This window comes from Triticum urartu, chromosome 2A (genome assembly GCF_056163025.1).
Source record: "Triticum urartu cultivar PI428250 chromosome 2A, HENAU_Tu73, whole genome shotgun sequence".
NCBI classification, from domain to species: domain Eukaryota; kingdom Viridiplantae; phylum Streptophyta; class Magnoliopsida; order Poales; family Poaceae; genus Triticum; species Triticum urartu.
This window is the reverse complement of record NC_141874.1, coordinates 15,541,428-15,559,736: the sequence shown is the minus strand read 5'-3', so window position 1 is coordinate 15,559,736 and position 18,309 is coordinate 15,541,428. Positions and strand designations below refer to the sequence as shown.

Here is an 18,309-nt window from a genome sequence, read left to right as displayed (position 1 = left end):
AGTTATACATCTTACATTTTAAACGGAAAAAGTAGTGCAGATTGCTAGAAATATTATCATGCATTGGAAACTAGAACTTAATGCAAATATAAATGCATCTTGGCAAGAAGTATGCCCCCTAAGTGTTTCTTGGTGTTCAGGTGGACGCTGGAACCCAAGAGGAGGACAAGGCTGGATCCACTTCAACTGAACCTGAGAAGCTCACTCCTGCCTGTGCAATGGCTGCTGCTTTGGTGGAAGGTGAACTCATTGACCGAGTGGCAGCAAAAGCTAAACTTATGGACTTAATTACTCCTGTGAGTAATCCAGGTGGTGAGGTGATTGCCATTTATGGAATGGGTGGACTTGGAAAAACAACTCTTGTGAGAAGCATCTACCAACAAGAACCTGGTGGCAGGTTTCAGAGGTGCGCCTGGTTAACAGTGTCACGTTCTTTCACCGAGAAGGAATTTATGGGGGACTTACTCCAGCAATTGCTAAGCAATAATGAAGATAAAAGGGAGTTTGTCTCTGGCTCTGGCTTTGGCTCTGGCTCTGGCAAGGAGCCAATTGTCCAGTTGGCAGAGATTTTACTTGAACATAAATGCCTCATCGTTTTGGACGATCTGTGGTCTGTTGGGAAATGGCAGTGGATAATGAAGCTCCTGCCGCCACCAAGAAATGATGGTCGTAACCGGATCATTGTTACCACACGAGAACTGAATATTGCTGAAATGTGTTCTTCCAGAAAGGAGAATATATACAATCTTGAACTCCTAAATGAAACGGACGCTCGTAAGCTATTTCAAAAGAAGGTACGACCACAAACCATTGAACTAGTAAAAGTACTTATTTCAGCTAATTTAGCTTCTCATTTTCTGTTCAACATGTCTCTTTGCATAAAATACCTTCTAGTCACATTGTTTAACTTCTCTGTACTTAAATCATCTACGAATAATTGTGTAAATATTTATTTTTTATTCCAAGAAAGAAGCTAAACATATATTAATTATGTTGCACATTTTTTATTAAGTGACACAGGCTCAAATTAAGAATATAAAGCAGGCTCAAACACCTAACTAAACTTGCCTTATTACCTCATGGTCACGGATTGACACTGCAACGGGCGCCATAGGAATACATAAATGAAAGGACATAGGCGACGTGCTTTGTGGTACCCAAGTCGATTCGGCGAGCTAGAACCTCCATCTGTATACAAACACACTTGTCCATGGATTAAAACTATGCCATAGGCGATAACATACCTACTCCTTCGTCCCAAGTACTTATGGTTCCAGATTTTTCTGAAGTCAAACTTCTATTAACATTCATAATACAGAATAAATATACTATAAACACATAATTCATAATCAGTCTGGTCGAATGAGACTATTTGGTGTTGTAGAATTTGGTATGCTTTTGTACAGAGTTAGTCAAACTTGGCGAAGTTTTATTTGGTGTTGCCGAGTACTTTAGACTGAGAGTAAGTATACAAGAAAAATCAAATAAAACTGCCATATCCCCCCCCCCCCCCCCCAAAGTATTTGATATATATTAGTTCCTTGTGCATAATGGCAGGCCATGATAACCATACAAGGCCCCACCATTTTGAATGTATTTGCAAAACTAATTAGATCGAGAGCATCTACACCAACCTATCACACTTCCTCCAGCACCGCATTATCCGAAGACTCGGTTCTTCCTTCCGACCAACTCTCTCCTGCTGATACTTTGTCTCAGTCATGATCTTATACACAGATCTAACCATGATAGCACCCAAATTTTCCTACTGACATGCCCATAATTCTTTTTGCACAATTGGAATTTTCCGTGCCACTTCAACGTCCATTGGCAGCATATGCGCCTCTCATTTGTCGTTGAACATATCAGTTCAGAGACCAGCGGAAGGTTCTCTAAGGCGGCAAGGTAAAGTTACTCAGCAGCCAATTGTCATCCCAAATGGTTGTCTTGCACGCATCACGAGTACTTGATTGAGCATATCCATCCCTTCACACAGGTCTCTCCAAACTTGACACGGACAAAGTGCAAGCAGTTTTGTGCCACTTCCCTTAGTTATGTGTTATGTACCACTGCTTGTAACGGCGGGCGTCTCACATGACGGTGTGTGTAAGCCACACGCCAGCAGCTAGCATATATGGTCGTCCCAACCTCCGTCCACATGCCCAATGGCAACTAATCCAGGAAGAAGAGAGCTACAGAAATCCAACTATGGCATTCTCGTCTTCATTGCCCCACAACACCATGGCATAGGAGGCAGTGAGGCACTACCACTCCTTTTAAGGAATCGATAGGAGCATTGCCTTTTCATAACAGGAGAGGTGAAATAATGTACATAGGGGTACAAATTTTGTGGGGAACGTAGGGGAGGGGTGGTGGAAGATTTGTGGCACGCATATGCGGAGCACCCACTTTTCTGGGGCGTTGTGGACCACACGATTGCCTCACAATTCAGAAATTTGTTTGGTCTTAGCATGTGTTTTAGCCCTTAATTACTGTAGATGGACTCCATGCATGGAACTTTTGGCGAAGAGCCAGAGACTGCATGCTCCACCCACCTCACCTCCCGTGCTTTTTCTTTTGACTTCCAAGTTCATATCTATTGTATCTTTTGAACCGAAAGTCAAATTTGGAAAGAGGGTTGTGTGTTGTGCCTGCACAAGACCACATCATGTATGTGTTGAGCATGAAGCTGTGGATCTTCAACAATAAAGGACAATTCATTGAATTGATATATCGAGTTGATACAAACGCATCGAAAGAATGCCCGACCTCTACATAGCATGATGCACACAGCCAATAAGTCCTAACAACCCAAAAATAAACATTGGTTTACATAAAAATAATACTTCAGTCCAGCCTATGGTGCCGCAGATCCAAGCCAGAGATTACACCGCCATCCATGAGTGGAGAAAACCTCCCTGGCCGTAAGCTCCAGCCATATAGACGTCGCCATAAAAAGATCAATTTCCTCACGCATCTACAGGATAGACTAGGTACGGAGCCATCGCATACATGCACGAATAACCTGCACAGGGGATGAAACACATTTATTATTAAAAATCACATCATTCCTGGTAAGCCTCAATGTCAAGCATAAGACAGCCGGCCCCACGAGAATATGTGCAGAAATTTGTTAATAAATACCTCTGAACCAATTGCCATGCATGTTAAGTGCACTACGTGGGGATATAGATTTAAAGCTACTTGAACTATGTCCCAAACTGAACGAGCGAACTTACACTAAAAAAGAATAAGTGTTTCATCGACTCGTTATGTTGGCAAAAAACACATGTCTTGCTATTTTGCCAGTTTCGTCGTGCCAAATTGTCTCTAATTAAGATGACCCCTCTTTTTAGACACCATAGGAATATTTTCACTCATAGAGGAATTTTGAGCTTCTATATTTTTCTGTTATCAACCAAAACATCAGTACGAACCATTGCCTCATGCAAGGATTTCACTGAAAACCTGCCGTATTGATGCAAATTCCATCGAAACTTGTCTGGTTCACCTGACAGCTGAATGGTCTCCAAACAAATGAGTAATTCATTTCATGCTACCAAGCGAGGCCCTAGAAGATCCCTATGTAAAGAAATACCATTGTTTTCTTTGCCTAAAACTTGTTTGATCGTGACAAATTTATGTCTGCCAATCCTGTACAAGCTAGGGTATTGCACCATAACTGGGGTGGCCCCCAGCTAGGTGTCTTCCCAGAATCAAACCCGAGAACCATCCCTAACCGAGAAGGTACCAAATTAGAAGAAGAATTCTTTGGCCTTCATCACGCCACAAAAAAATGTGAATCACCTTGTTTTCAATGAACTTTTAGATGGTTTTGGACTCCACGTACTTTTTACAAATGGTTTCCCGCCACACTCCATTCTCTGTGAGAAATTTGTAAACCCATTGAGAAGAGTGATGTTTGTAATCTCAGGATCTTGAGTCCCAAGTCCCCCTTGGCTTTTAGGTTTGCGTAAAACACTCCACCCGGCCAACCAATATTTCCTGGATTCATTATTGTAGTACAAAAAAATCTGGATCAAAAGAAATCGACGCGCTGAAGCACCCCGTGCGGTAGATGGAAAAAAGACAACATGTATATAACCATATTGCTCAAGAAGGAATTAATCAATATTAATTTCCCCCCATATGACAAGAGTTTGGCCTCCCAATTGGCTAGATATTTCTCAAGTCTCTCTTCCATGTACTTCCACTCAACGATAGTTCAATGCCGATAGTATATGGGATTGCCCAGATACCGAATAGGGAACTGCATGAGCTGGCAGTCGAAATTTTGAGCATAACCAGATGTAGATTATGCGGCTTCACCAAAACAGAAAAGTTCGCTCTTATGGAAACTAATTTTGGGACCAGAGAGCTCCTCAATGCACATAGAAGCTGCTTGAGATTTCTTGCTTTATCTAGGTCATGATCCATAAAAGGTATAATGTCATCCGTGTATTGTAGAATAGATAGATCTTCTCTAAATGAGGAATGACACCGCTACCTAACTGGACACCTTAGCCCGCTGAACAAGGGTAGCTAACATATCGGCCACAATGTTAAACATAACAGAGGATAGGTGTCCCCTTGGCAAAGTCCCTTCGTAGTCTGAAAGTGGTTTCCAATATATCGTGAAATTTGATGGCCACACTGAAGGAAATATGCCCTAGAGGCAATAATAAAGTTATTATTTATTTCCTTATTTCATGATAAATGTTTATTATTCATGCTAGAATTGTATTAACCGGAAACATAATACATGTGTGAATACATAGACAAACAGAGTGTCACTAGTATGCCTCTACTTGACTAGCTCGTTGAATCAAAGATGGTTAAGTTTCCTAGCCATAGACATGAGTTGTCATTTGATTAACGGGGTCACATCATTAGGAGAATGATGTGATTGACTTGACCCATTCCGTTAGCTTAGCACTTGATCACTTAGTTTGTTGCTATTGCTTTCTTCATGACTTATACATGTTCCTATGACTATGAGATTATGCAACTCCCGTTTACCGGAGGAACACTTTGTGTGCTACCAAACATCACAACGTAACTGGGTGATTATAAAGGTGCTCTACAGGTGTCTCCGAAGGTACTTGTTGGGTTGGCGTATTTCGAGATTAGGATTTGTCACTCCGATTATCGGAGAGGTATCTCTGGGCCCACTCGGTAATACACATCACTTAAGCCTTGCAAGCATTGCAACTAATGAGTTAGTTGCGGGATGATGTGTTATGGAACGAGTAAAGAGACTTGCCGGTAACGAGATTGAACTAGGTATTGAGATATCGACGATCGAATCTCGGGCAAGTAACATACCGATGACAAAGGGAACAAACGTATGTTGTTATGTGGTTCGACCGATAAAGATGTTCGTAGAATATGTAGGAGCCAATATGGGCATCCAAGTTCCGCTATTGGTTATTGACCAGAGAAGTGTCTCGGTCATGTCTACATAGTTCTCGAACCCGTAGGGTCCGCACGCGTAACGTTCGTTGACGATATAGTATTATATGAGTTATGTATGTTGGTGACTGAATGTTATTCGGAGTCTCGGATGAGATCACGGACACGACGAGGAGCTCCAGAATGGTCCATAGGTAAAGATTCATATATTGGATGGTATGGTTAGGCCAAGGGGTCAGGCCCACGGGGCTATAAGTCGGTGCAAAAGGAGTTTTGCGGAGGCTGATACGTCTTCAACGTATCTATAATTTTTGATTGCTCCATGCTATATTATCTACCGTTTTGGACATTATTGGGCTTTGTTATCCACTTTTATATTATTTTTGGGACTAACCTATTAACCGGAGGCCCAGCCCAGAATTGCTGTTTTTTGCCTATTTTAGGGTTTCGAAGAAAAGGAATATCAAACGAAATGAAACCTTCGGGAACGTGATTTTCTGCACGAACAAGACCGAGGAGACTTGGACCCTACGTCAAGAAACAAAAAAGGAGGCCACGAGGTACGGGGGCGCGCCTACCCCCCCCCCCCAGGCGTGCCCTCCACCCTCGTGGGCCCCCTGTTGCTCCACCGACGTACTCCTTCCTCCTATATATACCTACGTACCCCCAAACGATCAGATACGGAGCCAAAACCCTAATTCCACCGCCGCAACTTTCTGTATCCACGAGATCCCATCTTGGGGCCTGTTCCGGAGCTCCGCCGGAGGGGGCATCGATCACGGAGGGCTTCTACATCAACACCATAGCCCCTCCGATGAAGTGTGAGTAGTTTAATTCAGACCTACGGGTCCATAGTTAGTAGCTAGATGACTTCTTCTCTCTTTTTGGATCTCAATACAATGTTCTCCCCCTATCTTGTGGAGATCTATTCTATGTAATCTTCTTTTTGCGGTGTGTTTGTTGAGACCGATGAATTGTGGGTTTATGGTCAAGTCTATCTATGAACAATATTTGAATCTTCTCTGAATTCTTTTATGTATGATTGGTTATCTTTGCAAGTCTCTTCGAATTATCTGTTTGGTTTGGCCTACTAGATTGATCTTTCTTGTAATGGGAGAAGTGCTTAGCTTTGGGTTCAATCTTGCGGTGTCCTTTCCCAGTGACAGTAGGGGCAGCAAGGCACGTATTGTATTGTTGCCATCAAGGATAACAAGATGGAGTTTTCATCATATTGCATGAGTTTATCCCTCTACATCATGCCATCTTGCTTAAAGCGTTACTCTATTCTTAACTTAATACTCTAGATGCATGCTGGATAGCGGTCGATGAGTGGAGTAATAGTAGTAGATGCAGGCAGGAGTCGGTCTACTTGTCTCGGACGTGATGCCTATATACATGATCATACCTAGATATTCTCATAACTATGCACGATTCTGTCAATTACTCAACAGTAATTTGTTCACCCACCGTAGAATACTTATGCTCTCGAGAGAAGCCACTAGTGAAACCTATGGCCCCCGGGTCTATCTTCATCATATTAATCTACCAATACTTAGTTATTTCCTTTTGCGTTTACTTTGCTGTTATTTTACTTTGCATCTTTATCATAAAAATACCAAAATATTATCTTATCATATCTATCAGATCTGACTCTCGTAAGTGGCCGTGTAGGGAATGACAACCCCAATTCGCGTTGGTTGCGAGGATTTATTTGTTTTGTGCAGGTACGAGGGACTCGCGCGTAGCCTCCTACTGGATTGATACCTTGGTTCTCAAAAACTGAGGGAAATACTTACGCTACTTTGCTGCATCATCCCTTCCTCTTCGGGGAAAACCAATGCAGTGCTCAAGACGTAGCAAGAAGGATTTCTGGCGCCGTTGCCGGGGAGGTCTACGCAAAAGTCAATATACCAAGTACCCATCAGATACCCTTATCTCCCGCATTACATTATTTGCCATTTGCCTCTCATTTTCCCCTCCCCCACTTCACCCTTGCCGTTTTATTCGCCCTCTCTCTCTCTATCCTCCCTCTCTTTCTCTATTCGCCTCTTTTTGCCTGCTTGCTTTTTGTTTGCTTGTGTGTTGGATTGCTTGCTTGTCACGATGGCTCAAGGTAACACTAAATTGTGTGACTTTACCAATACCAACAACAATGATTTTATATTAGCACTCCGATTGCTCCTCTTACCGATGCTGAATCTTGTGAAATTAATACTGCCTTGCTGAATCTTGTCACGAAAGATCCGTTTTCTGGCCTTCCTAGTGAAGATGCCGCTACCCATCTTAATAGCTTCGTTGATTTATGTGATATGCAAAAGAAGAAAGATGTGGATAATGATATTGTAAAATTGAAGCTATTTCCTTTTTCTCTTAGAGATCGTGCTAAAGCTTGGTTTTCGTCTTTGCCTAAAAATAGTATTGATTCATGGAATAAGTGCAAATATGCTTTTATCTCTAAGTATTTTCCTCCCGCTAAGATCATCTCTCTTAGAAACGATATTATGAATTTTAAGCAACTTGATCATGAACATGTTGCACAAGCTTGGGAGAGAATGAAATTAATGATACGTAATTGCCCTACTCATGGGTTAAATTTGTCGATGATTATTCAAAAAATTTATGCCGGATTGAATTTTGCTTCTAGAAATCTTTTAGATTCGGCCGCGGGAGGCACTTTTATGGAAATCACTTTAGTAGAAGCTACTAAACTCCTAGATAATATTATGGTTAGTTATTCTCAATGGCATACTAAAAGATCTACTAATAAAAAGGTGCATGCGATAGAAGAAATTAATGTTTTGAGTGGAAAGATGGATGAACTTATGAAATTATTTGCTAGTAAAAGTGTTTCTTCTTATCCTAATGATATGCCCTTGTCCACTTTGATTGAGAATAATAATGAATCTATGGATGTGAATTTGGTTGGTAGGAACAATTTTGGTAACAACGCGTATAGAGGAAATTTCAATCCTAGGCCTTATCCTAGTAATCCCTCTAATAATTATGGAAATTCCTACAACAATTCTTATGGAAATTATAATAAGATGCCCTCTGATTTTGAATCTAATATTTAATAATTTATTACTTCGCAAAAGAATTTCAATGCTATGATTGAATAAAAATTGCTTAAGATTGATGAGTTGGCTAGGAACGTTGATCGAATTTCTCTTGATATTGATTCTTTGAAACTTAGATCTATTCCACCTAATCATGATATCAATGAGTCTCTCAAAGCCATGAGAATTTCCATTGATGAGTGCAAAGAAAGAACCGCTAGGATGCGTGCTAAGAAAGATGCCATTATAAGAGCGTGTTCTTCTAGTTCCTATGAAAATAAAGATGAAGATCTAAAAGTTATTGATGTGTCCCCTATTAAATCTGTGTTTTGCAATATTAATCTTGATAATGATGGGACTGAATATGATCCACCTTTACCTAGAAGGCGTTCTAAGAATTCGGAGTATTTAGATCTTGATGCTAAAATTGATAAAAGTGGGATTGAAGAAATTAAAACCCTAGATGTCGCTAAACCCACTATTTTGGATTTCAAGGAATTTAATTATGAAAATTGCTCTTTGATTGATTGTATTTCCTTGTTGCAATCCGTGCTAAATTCATCTCACGCTTATAGTCAAAATAAAGCGTTTACTAAACATATTGTTGATGCCTTGATGCAATCTTATGAAGAAAAACTTGAATTGGAAGTTTCTATCCCTAGAAAAACTTTATGATGAGTGGGAACCAACTATTAAAATTAAAATTAAAGATCATGAATGTTATGATTTATGTGATTTGGGTGCTAGCGTTTCCACGATTCCAAAGACTTTGTTTGATTTGTTAGGTTCCGTGATTTTGATGATTGCTCTCTAAACTTGCACCTTGCAGTTTCCACTATTAAGAAACCTATGGGAAGAATTAATGATGTTATTATTGTTGCAAATAGGAATTATGTGCCCATAGATTTTATTGTTCTTGACATAGATTGCAATCCTTCATGTCCTATTATTCTTGGTAGACCTTTCCTTAGAACGATTGGTGCAATTATTGATATGAAGGAAGGAAATATTAGATTCCAATTTCCGTTAAGGAAAGGCATGGAACACTTCCCTAGAAAGAAAATCAAATTACCTTATGAATCTATTATGAGAGCCACTTATGGATTTCCTACCAAAGATGGCAATACCTAGATCTATCCTTGCTTGTTATGCCTAGCTAGGGGCGTTAAACGATAGCGCTTGTTGGGAGGCAACCCAATTTTATTTTTATTCCTTGCTTTTTGCTCCTGTTTAGTAATAAATAAATTATCTACCTCTGTTTTGGTTGTGTTTTTTGTGTTTAATTAGTGTTTGTGCCAAGTAGAACCGTTGGGAAGACTTGGGGAAAGTCTTGTTAAACATGCTGTAAAAAAACAGAAACTTTAGCGCTCACGAGAACTTCTGTCATTTTTATTTGGAAAGTTCTATTTAGTTAATTATTTTTTAAGATGTTTAATATATAAATTCCTCACGTCCAGCAATTTATTTTAGAATTTTTGGGGTTCCAGATCTTGTGCTAGCTACAGATTACTACAGACTATTCTGTTTTTGACAGAGTCTGTTTTTCGTGTGTTGTTTGGTTATTTTGATGAATCTATGGCTAGTAAAATAGTTTATAAACCATATAGAAGTTGGAATGCAGTAGTTTTAACACCAAGATAAATAAAGAATGAGTTAATTACAGTACCTTGAAGTGATCTTTTGTTTTCTTTCGCTAACGGAGCTCGCGAGATTTTCTACTTTGAGTTTTGTGTTGTGAAGTTTTCAAGTTTTGGGTAAAGATTTGATGGATTATGGAACAAGGAGTGTCAAGAGCCTAAGCTTGGGGATGCCCATGGCACCCCCAAGATAATCTAAGGACACCTAAGATCCAAAGCTTGGGGATGCCCCGGAAGGCATCCCCTCTTTCGTCTACTTCTATCGGTAACTTTACTTGGAGCTATATTTTTATTTACCACATGATATGTGTTTTGCTTGGAGCGTCTTGTATGATTTGAGTCTTTGTTTTTTAGTTTACCACAATCATCCTTGCTGTACACACCTTTTTAGAGAGCCATACATGATTTGGTATTTGTTAGAATACTCTATGTGCTTCGCTTATATCTTTTGAGTTATATAATTTTGCTCTAGTACTTCACTTATATCTTTTAGAGCACGGTGGAGGATTTGTTTTATAGAAACTATTGATCTCTCATGCTTCACTTAGATTATTTTGAGAGTCTTAATAGCATGGTAATTTTCTTAAAATCCTAATATGCTAGGTATTCAAGAATAATAAAATTCTCTTATGAGTGTGTTGAATACTATGAGAAGTTTGATACTTGATAATTGTTTTGAGATATGGAGATGGTGATATTAAAGTCATGCTAGTTGAGTAGTTGTGAATTTGAGAAATACTTATGTTGAAGCTTGTGATTCCCGTAGCATGCACGTATGGTGAACCGTTATGTGATGAAGTCGGAGCATGATTTATTTATTGATTGTCTTCCTTACGAGTGGCAGTCGGTGACGAGCGATGGTCTTTTCCTACCAATCTATCCCCCTAGGAGCTTGCGCGTAATACTTTGCTTTGATAACTTGTATATTTTCGCAATAAGTATATGAGTTCTTTATGACTAATGTTGAGTCCACGGATCATACGCACTCTCACCCTTCCACCATTGCTAGCCTCTCTAATACCGCGCACCTTTCGCCGGTATCATACACCCACCATATACCTTCCTCAAAGACGCCACCTTACCTACCTATCATGGCATTTCCATAGCCATTCCGAGATATATTGCCATGCAACTTTCCACCTTTCCGTTTATTATGACACACTCCATCATTGTCATATTGCTTTTCATGATCATGTAGTCGACATCGTATTCGTGGCAAAGCCACCGTTCATAATTCTTTCATACTTGTCACTCATGAGTCATTGCATATCCCGGTACACCGCCAGAGGCATTCATATAGAGTCATATCTTGTTCTAAGTATCGAGTTGTAATTCTTGAGTTGTAAGAAAATAAAAGTGTGATGATCATCATTATTAGAGCATTGTCCCGGTGAGGAAAGGATGATGGAGCCTATGATTCCCCCATAAGTCGGGATGAGACTCCGGACGAAAAAATAAAAAAAGAAAAGAAAAAAAGAGGCCATAAAAAAGAGAAAAGGGCCAAATAAAAAAATGAGAGAAAAAGAGAGAAGGGACAATGCTACTATCCTTTTACCACACTTGTGCTTCAAAGTAGCACCATGATCTTGATGATAGAGAGTCTCCTATGTTGTCACTTTCATATACTAGTGGGAATTTTTCATTATAGAACTTGGCTTGTATATTCCAATGCTGGGCTTCCTCAAAATGCCCTAGGTCTTCATGAGCAAGAAAGTTGGATGCAGACCCACTTAGTTTATTTTTGAGCTTTCACATACTTATAGCTCTAGTGCATCCGTTGCATGGAAATCCCTACTCACTCACATTGATATCTATTGATGGGCATCTCCATAGCCCGTTGATATGCCTAGTTGATGTGAGACTATCTTCTCCTTTTTTTTCTCCACAACCACCACTCTATTCCACCTATAGTGCTATATCCATGGCTCACGCTCATGTATTGCGTGAAGATTGAAAAAGTTTTGAGAATGTCAAAAGTATGAAACAATTGCTTGGCTTGTCATCGGGGTTGTGCATGATTTAAATACTTTGTGTGGTGAAGATAGGGCATAGCCAGACTATATGATTTTGTAGGGATAACTTTCTTTAGCCATGTTATTTTGAGAAGACATAATTGCTTAGTTAGTATGCTTGAAGTATTATTATTTTTATGTCAATATGAACTTTTGTCTTGAATCTTTCGGATCTGAATATTCATGCCAAAATTAAGAAGAATTACATTAAAATTATGTTAAGTAGCACTCCGCATCAAAAATTCTGTTTTTATCATTTACCTACTCGAGGACGAGCAGGAATTAAGCTTGGGGATGCTTGATACGTCTCCAATGTATCTATAATTTTTGATTGCTCCATGATATATTATCTACAGTTTTGGACATTATTGGGCTTTATTATGCACTTTTATATTATTTTTGGGACTAACCTATTAACCGGAGGCCCGGACCAGAATTGCTGTTTTTGCCTATTTTAGGGTTTCGAAGAAAAGGAATATCAAACGGAGTCCAAACAGAATGAAACCTTCGGGAACGTGATTTTCTCAACGAACAAGACCCAGGAGACTTGGACCCTATGTCAAGACACAAAAAAGGAGGCCACGAGGTAGGGGGCGCGCCTACCCCCCTACCCCCCAGGCGCGCCCTCCACCCTCGTGAGCCCCCTGTTGCTCCACCGACGTACTCCTTCCTCCTATATATACCCACGTACCCCCAAACGATCAGATACGGAGCCAAAACCCTAATTCCACCGCCGCAACTTTCTGTATCCACGAGATCCCATCTTGGGGCCTGTTCCGGAACTCCGCCGGAGGGGGCATCGATCACGGAGGGCTTCTACATCAACACCATAGCCCCTCCGATGAAGTGTGTGTAGTTTACTTCAGACCTACGGGTCCATAGTTGGTAGCTAGATGGCTTCTTCTCTCTTTTTGGATCTCAATACAATGTTCTCCCCCTCTCTTGTGGAGATCTATTCGATGTAATCTTCTTTTTGCGGTTTGTTTGTTGAGACCGATGAATTGTGGGTTTATGATCAAGTCTATCTATGAACAATATTTGAATCTTCTCTGAATTCTTTTATGTATGATTGGTTATCTTTGCAAGTCTCTTTGAATTATCAGTTTCGTTTGGCCTACACTAGTAGAAAAAGGGTCAAACGTGAAGCACATTAGCGCCGGTTTGAATTTGAGCCGGCACAATGGTACCATTAGTGCCGGTTCGAACGGCTATGCATTAATGTCGGTTCGTGTTGAACCTTTAGTACCGGTTCGTGCCACGAACCGATACTAAAGGGGTGATGGCAGGCTGGCGTCAGGCCGGGGCCCCACGATCACCTTTAGTACCGCTTCGTGTCACAAACCGGTACTAAAGGGCCAACCTTTAGTACCGGTTTGTGCCACGAACCGGTACTAAAGGGGTCTGACCTATAGTACCGGTTTGTGACACAAACCGGCACTATAGGGCAATTTTCAAACTCTACCCCCCCCCTCGCGTGTCGCCATTTCAGTTCTGAAAAAATCAAAAGAAAATGATAAAAACTTCAAAAAATAAAATCCTTCGAGAGGTAGTTATATTACTACATCTACTAGTTAGGAAAATTTGAAAACTTAAATTTGGACATGTTTTGCAAAAAGTGTAGGGAAAATGTAAAACGGCTATAACTTTTGCATACGATGTCGGAAAAAAACGTATACTATATCAAAAAATTCAGCACGAAAATCCGCATCCGATGGAGACCGCCTATGGCCTGGTTGCAATTTTTTAGAATCCTCAAATTCCAAAAGGAAAAAAAGATATGGTCAAATTTCAGTTTTTTTTAAATTTTTTTTGTTAAATCTGGTCAAACTACTTATTCAAGAAGTATTAATGTTACTACATAATTATTCAAGAATATTAGTGTTACTAAATAATTATTTCAATTTTTTGAATTTTGGTCAAATCTGGTCAAACTATGGTCAAACTATGGTCAAACTTATTCAAGAAATATTAGTGTTACCAAATAATTACTGTTTTTTAGAATAATAGTTTCAAACTCAAATAATGAAATGTGTGACTTCATGCTCAAGCTAAACTCCTGAGGGTTAATAGGATTGACATCTTACTATTGTCAGGAAAACAACAAGTGCAGACTTGGAAACGAAGGAGAATAGAACCCGAAAGTTAAGCGTGCTCGGGCTGGAGTAGTGAGAGGGAAGGGTGACCGGTCGGGAAGTTAGATGATTTGGAATGAGTGATCCACACTTGAGCAGTTGAGAGAGGTGATTAGAGACTAGATCACCAAATAATTAAGAAAAATTAAAAATCGAAAAATAATAAAAAAAATCAAAAAAAAAACCAACCGGTACTAAAGGTCCCCCATACCAGGGCGCGAGCTCACGCCACGTGGTGGCACTTTAGCGCCGGTTCGTGCCGAACCAGTACTAAAGGGGGGCCTTTAGTGCCCACCAATTAGTGCCGGTTATGGAACCGGCACTAAAGGCCCTTACGAACCGGTTTTAAAGCTCCGTTTTCTACTAGTGCTACTAGATTGATCTTTCTTGCAATGGGAGAAGTGCTTAGTTTTGGGTTCAATCTTGCAGTGTCCTTTCCCAGTGACAATAGGGGCAGCAAGGCACGTATTGTATTGTTGCCATCGAGGATAACAAGATGGGGTTTTCATCATATTGCATGAGTTTATCCCTCTACATCACGTCATCTTGCTTAAGACGTTACTCTGTTTTTAACTTAATACTCTAGATGCATGCTGGATAGCGGTCGATGAGTGGAGTAATAGTAGTAGATGCAGGCAGGAGTCGGTCTACTTGTCTCGAACGTGATGCCTATATACATGATCATACCTAGATTTTCTCATAACTACGCTCAATTCTGTCAATTGCTCAACAGTAATTTGTTCACCCACCGTACAATACGTATGCTCTTGAGAGAAGCCACTAGCAACAATTATGGCGATACAAGTCATACTGCTTACCAGCATGTCACACTTTGGTTCGGCGGTATTGTTGGATGAAGCGGCCCGGACCGACATTACGCGTAAGCTTACGCGAGACTGGTTCTACCGACATGCTTTGCACACAGGTGACTGGCTAGTGTCAGTTTCTCCAACTTTAGTTGAACCGAGTGTGTCTACGCCCGGTCCTTGAGAAGGTTAAAATAACACTAACTTGACGAACTATCGTTGTGGTTTTGATGCGTAGGTAAGAACGGTTCTTGCTCAGCCTGTAGCAGCCACGTAAAACTTGCAACAACAAAGTAGAGGACGTCTAACTTGTTTTTGCAGGGCATGTTGTGATGTGATATGGTCAGGGCATGATGCTATATTTTATTGTATGGGATGATCATGTTTTGTAACCGAGTTATCGGCAACTGGCAGGAGCCATATGGTTGTCGCTTTATTGTATGCAATGCAATCGCCCTGTAATGCTTTACTTTATCACTAAGCGGTAGCGATAGTCATAGAAGCATAAGTTGGCGAGACGAAAACGATGCTACGATGGAGATCAAGGTGTCACACCGGTGACAATGGTGATCATGACGGTGCTTCGGAGATGGAGATCACAATCACAAGATGATGATGGCCATATCATATCACTTACATTGATTGCATGTGATGTTTTTCTTTTATGCATCTTATCTTGCTTTGACTAACGGTAGCATTATAAGATGATCTCTCACTAAATTATCAAGATATAAGTGTTCTCACTGAGTATGCACCATGGCAAAAGTTCTTCGTGCTGAGACAACACGTGATGATCGGGGGTGATAGGCTCTATGTTCAAATAGAACGGGTGCAAAACAGTTGCACACGCGGAATACTCAGGTTAAACTTGACGAGCCTAGCATATAACAGATATGGCCTCAGAACACTGAGACCGAAAGGTCGAGCGTGAATCATATAGTAGATATGATCAACATAGTGATGTTCACCATTGAAACTACACCATATCACGTGATGATCGGACATGGTTTAGTTGATTTGGATCACGTGATCACTTAGAGGATTAGAGGGATGTCTATCTAAGTGGGAGTTCTTAAGTAATATGATTAATTGAACTTTAATTTATCATGAACTTAGTCCTGGTAGTATTAGCATATCTATGTTGTAGATCAATAGCTCGCGATGTTGCTCCCCGTTTATTGTGTTCCTAGAGAAAAACTATGTTGAAAAATGTTAGTAGCAATGATTCGGATTGGATCCGTGATCTGAGGATTATCCTTATTGCTGCACAGAAGAATTATGTCCTTCAAGCACCGCTAGGTGACAGACCTATTACAGGAGCAGATGCAGACGTTATGAACGTTTGGCTAGCTCAATATGATGACTACTCGATAGTTTAGTGCACCATGCTTAACGGCTTAGAATCGTGGCTTCAAAGACGTTTTGAATGCCATGGAGCATATAATATGTTCCAAGAGTTGAAATTGGTATTTCATACTCATGCCCGTGTCGAGAGGTGTGAGACCTCTGACAGTACTTTTCCTACAAGATGGAGGAGAATAGCTCAACCAGTGAGCATGTGCTCAGATTGTCTGAGTACTACAATCGTTTGAATCAAGTGGGAGTTAATCTTCCAGATAAAATAGTGATTGACAGAATTCTCTAGTCACCATCACCAAGTTAGTCGAACTTCATGATGAAGTATAGTATGCAAGGGATGATGAAAACGATTCCTGAGCTTTTCATGATGATGAAAATCGATGAAGGTAGAAATCAAGAAAGAGCATCAAGTGTTCATGATTAACAAGACCACTAGTTTCAAGAAAAAGGGCAAAGGGAAAGAAAGGGAACTTCAAGAAGAACAGCAAGTAAGTTGCTGCTCAAGTGAAGAAGCCCAAGTCTGGACCTAAGCATGAGACTAAGTGCTTCTACTGCAAAGGGACTGATCACTGGAAGCGGAACTACCCCAAGTATTTGGCAGATAAGAAGGATGGCAAAGTGAACAGTGCTATATTTGATATACATGTTATTGATGTGTACTTTACTAGTGTTTATAGCAACCCCTCGGTATTTGATACTGGTTTAGTTGCTAAGAGTAGTAACTCGAAATGAGAGTTGCAGAATGAACAGAGACTAGTTAAGGGTGAAGTGACGATGTGTGTTGGAAGTGGTTCCAAGATTGATATGATCATCATCGCACACTCCCTATACTTTCGGGATTAGTGTTAAACCTAAATAAATGTTATTTGGTGTTTGCGTTGAGCATGAATATGATTTGATCATGTTTATTGCAATACGGTTATTCATTCAAGAAGCGATGGTGAGCCCAGATTCCGCGAAATGGCTTGAAGCCATGAAATCTGAGATGGGATCCATGTATGAGAACAAAGTGTGGACTTTGGTTGACTTGCCCGTTGATCGGCAAGCCATAGAAAATAAATGGATCTTCAAGAGGAAGACGGACGCTGATAGTAGTGTTACTATCTACAAAGCTAGACTTGTCGAAAAAGGTTTTGACAAAGTTCAAGGTGTTGACTATGATGAGATTTTCTCACTCGTAGAGATGCTTAAGTCTGTCAGAATCATGTTAGCAATTGCCAAATTTGATGAAATATGGCAAATGGATATCAAAACTACATTCCTGAATGGATTTCTAGAAGAAGAGTTGTATATGATGCAACCAGAAGGTTTTAACGATCCAAAGGGTGCTAACAAAATGTGCAAGCTCCGGCGATCCATATATGGACTGGTGCAAGCATCTCGGAGTTGGAATATACGCTTTGATGAGTTGATCAAGCATATGCAGACTTGCGGCGAAGCCTGTATTTACAAGAAAGTGAGTGGAGCTCTGTAGCATTTCTGATATAATATGTGGATGACATATTGCTGATTGGAAATGATATGGAATTTCTGGATAGCATAAAAGGATACTTGAATAAATTTTTTTCAAAGAGAGACCTCGGTGAAGCTACTTACATATTGAGCATCAAGATCTATAGAGATAGATCAAGACGCTTGATAAGTTTTTTCAATGAGTACATACCTTGACAAGATTTTGAAGTAGTTCAAAATGGAATAGTCAAAGAAGGAGTTCTTGCCTGTGTTGCAAGGTGTGATGTTGAGTAAGACTCAAAACCCGACCACGGCAGAAGATAGAGAGAGAATGAAAGTCATTCCCTATGCCTCAGCCATAGGTTCTATAAAGTATGCCATGCTGTGTACCAGACCTATTGTATACCCTGCCCTGAGTTTGGCAAGGGAGTACAATAGTGATC

General features: G+C 40.2%; 1 pseudogene; it reads left to right on the top strand.

Moving 5' to 3' along the window:
- The window catches only part of LOC125534738 (disease resistance protein Pik-2-like), a 32,684-nt pseudogene that overhangs the window by 2,019 nt on the left and 12,356 nt on the right, over nt 1-18,309 (top strand).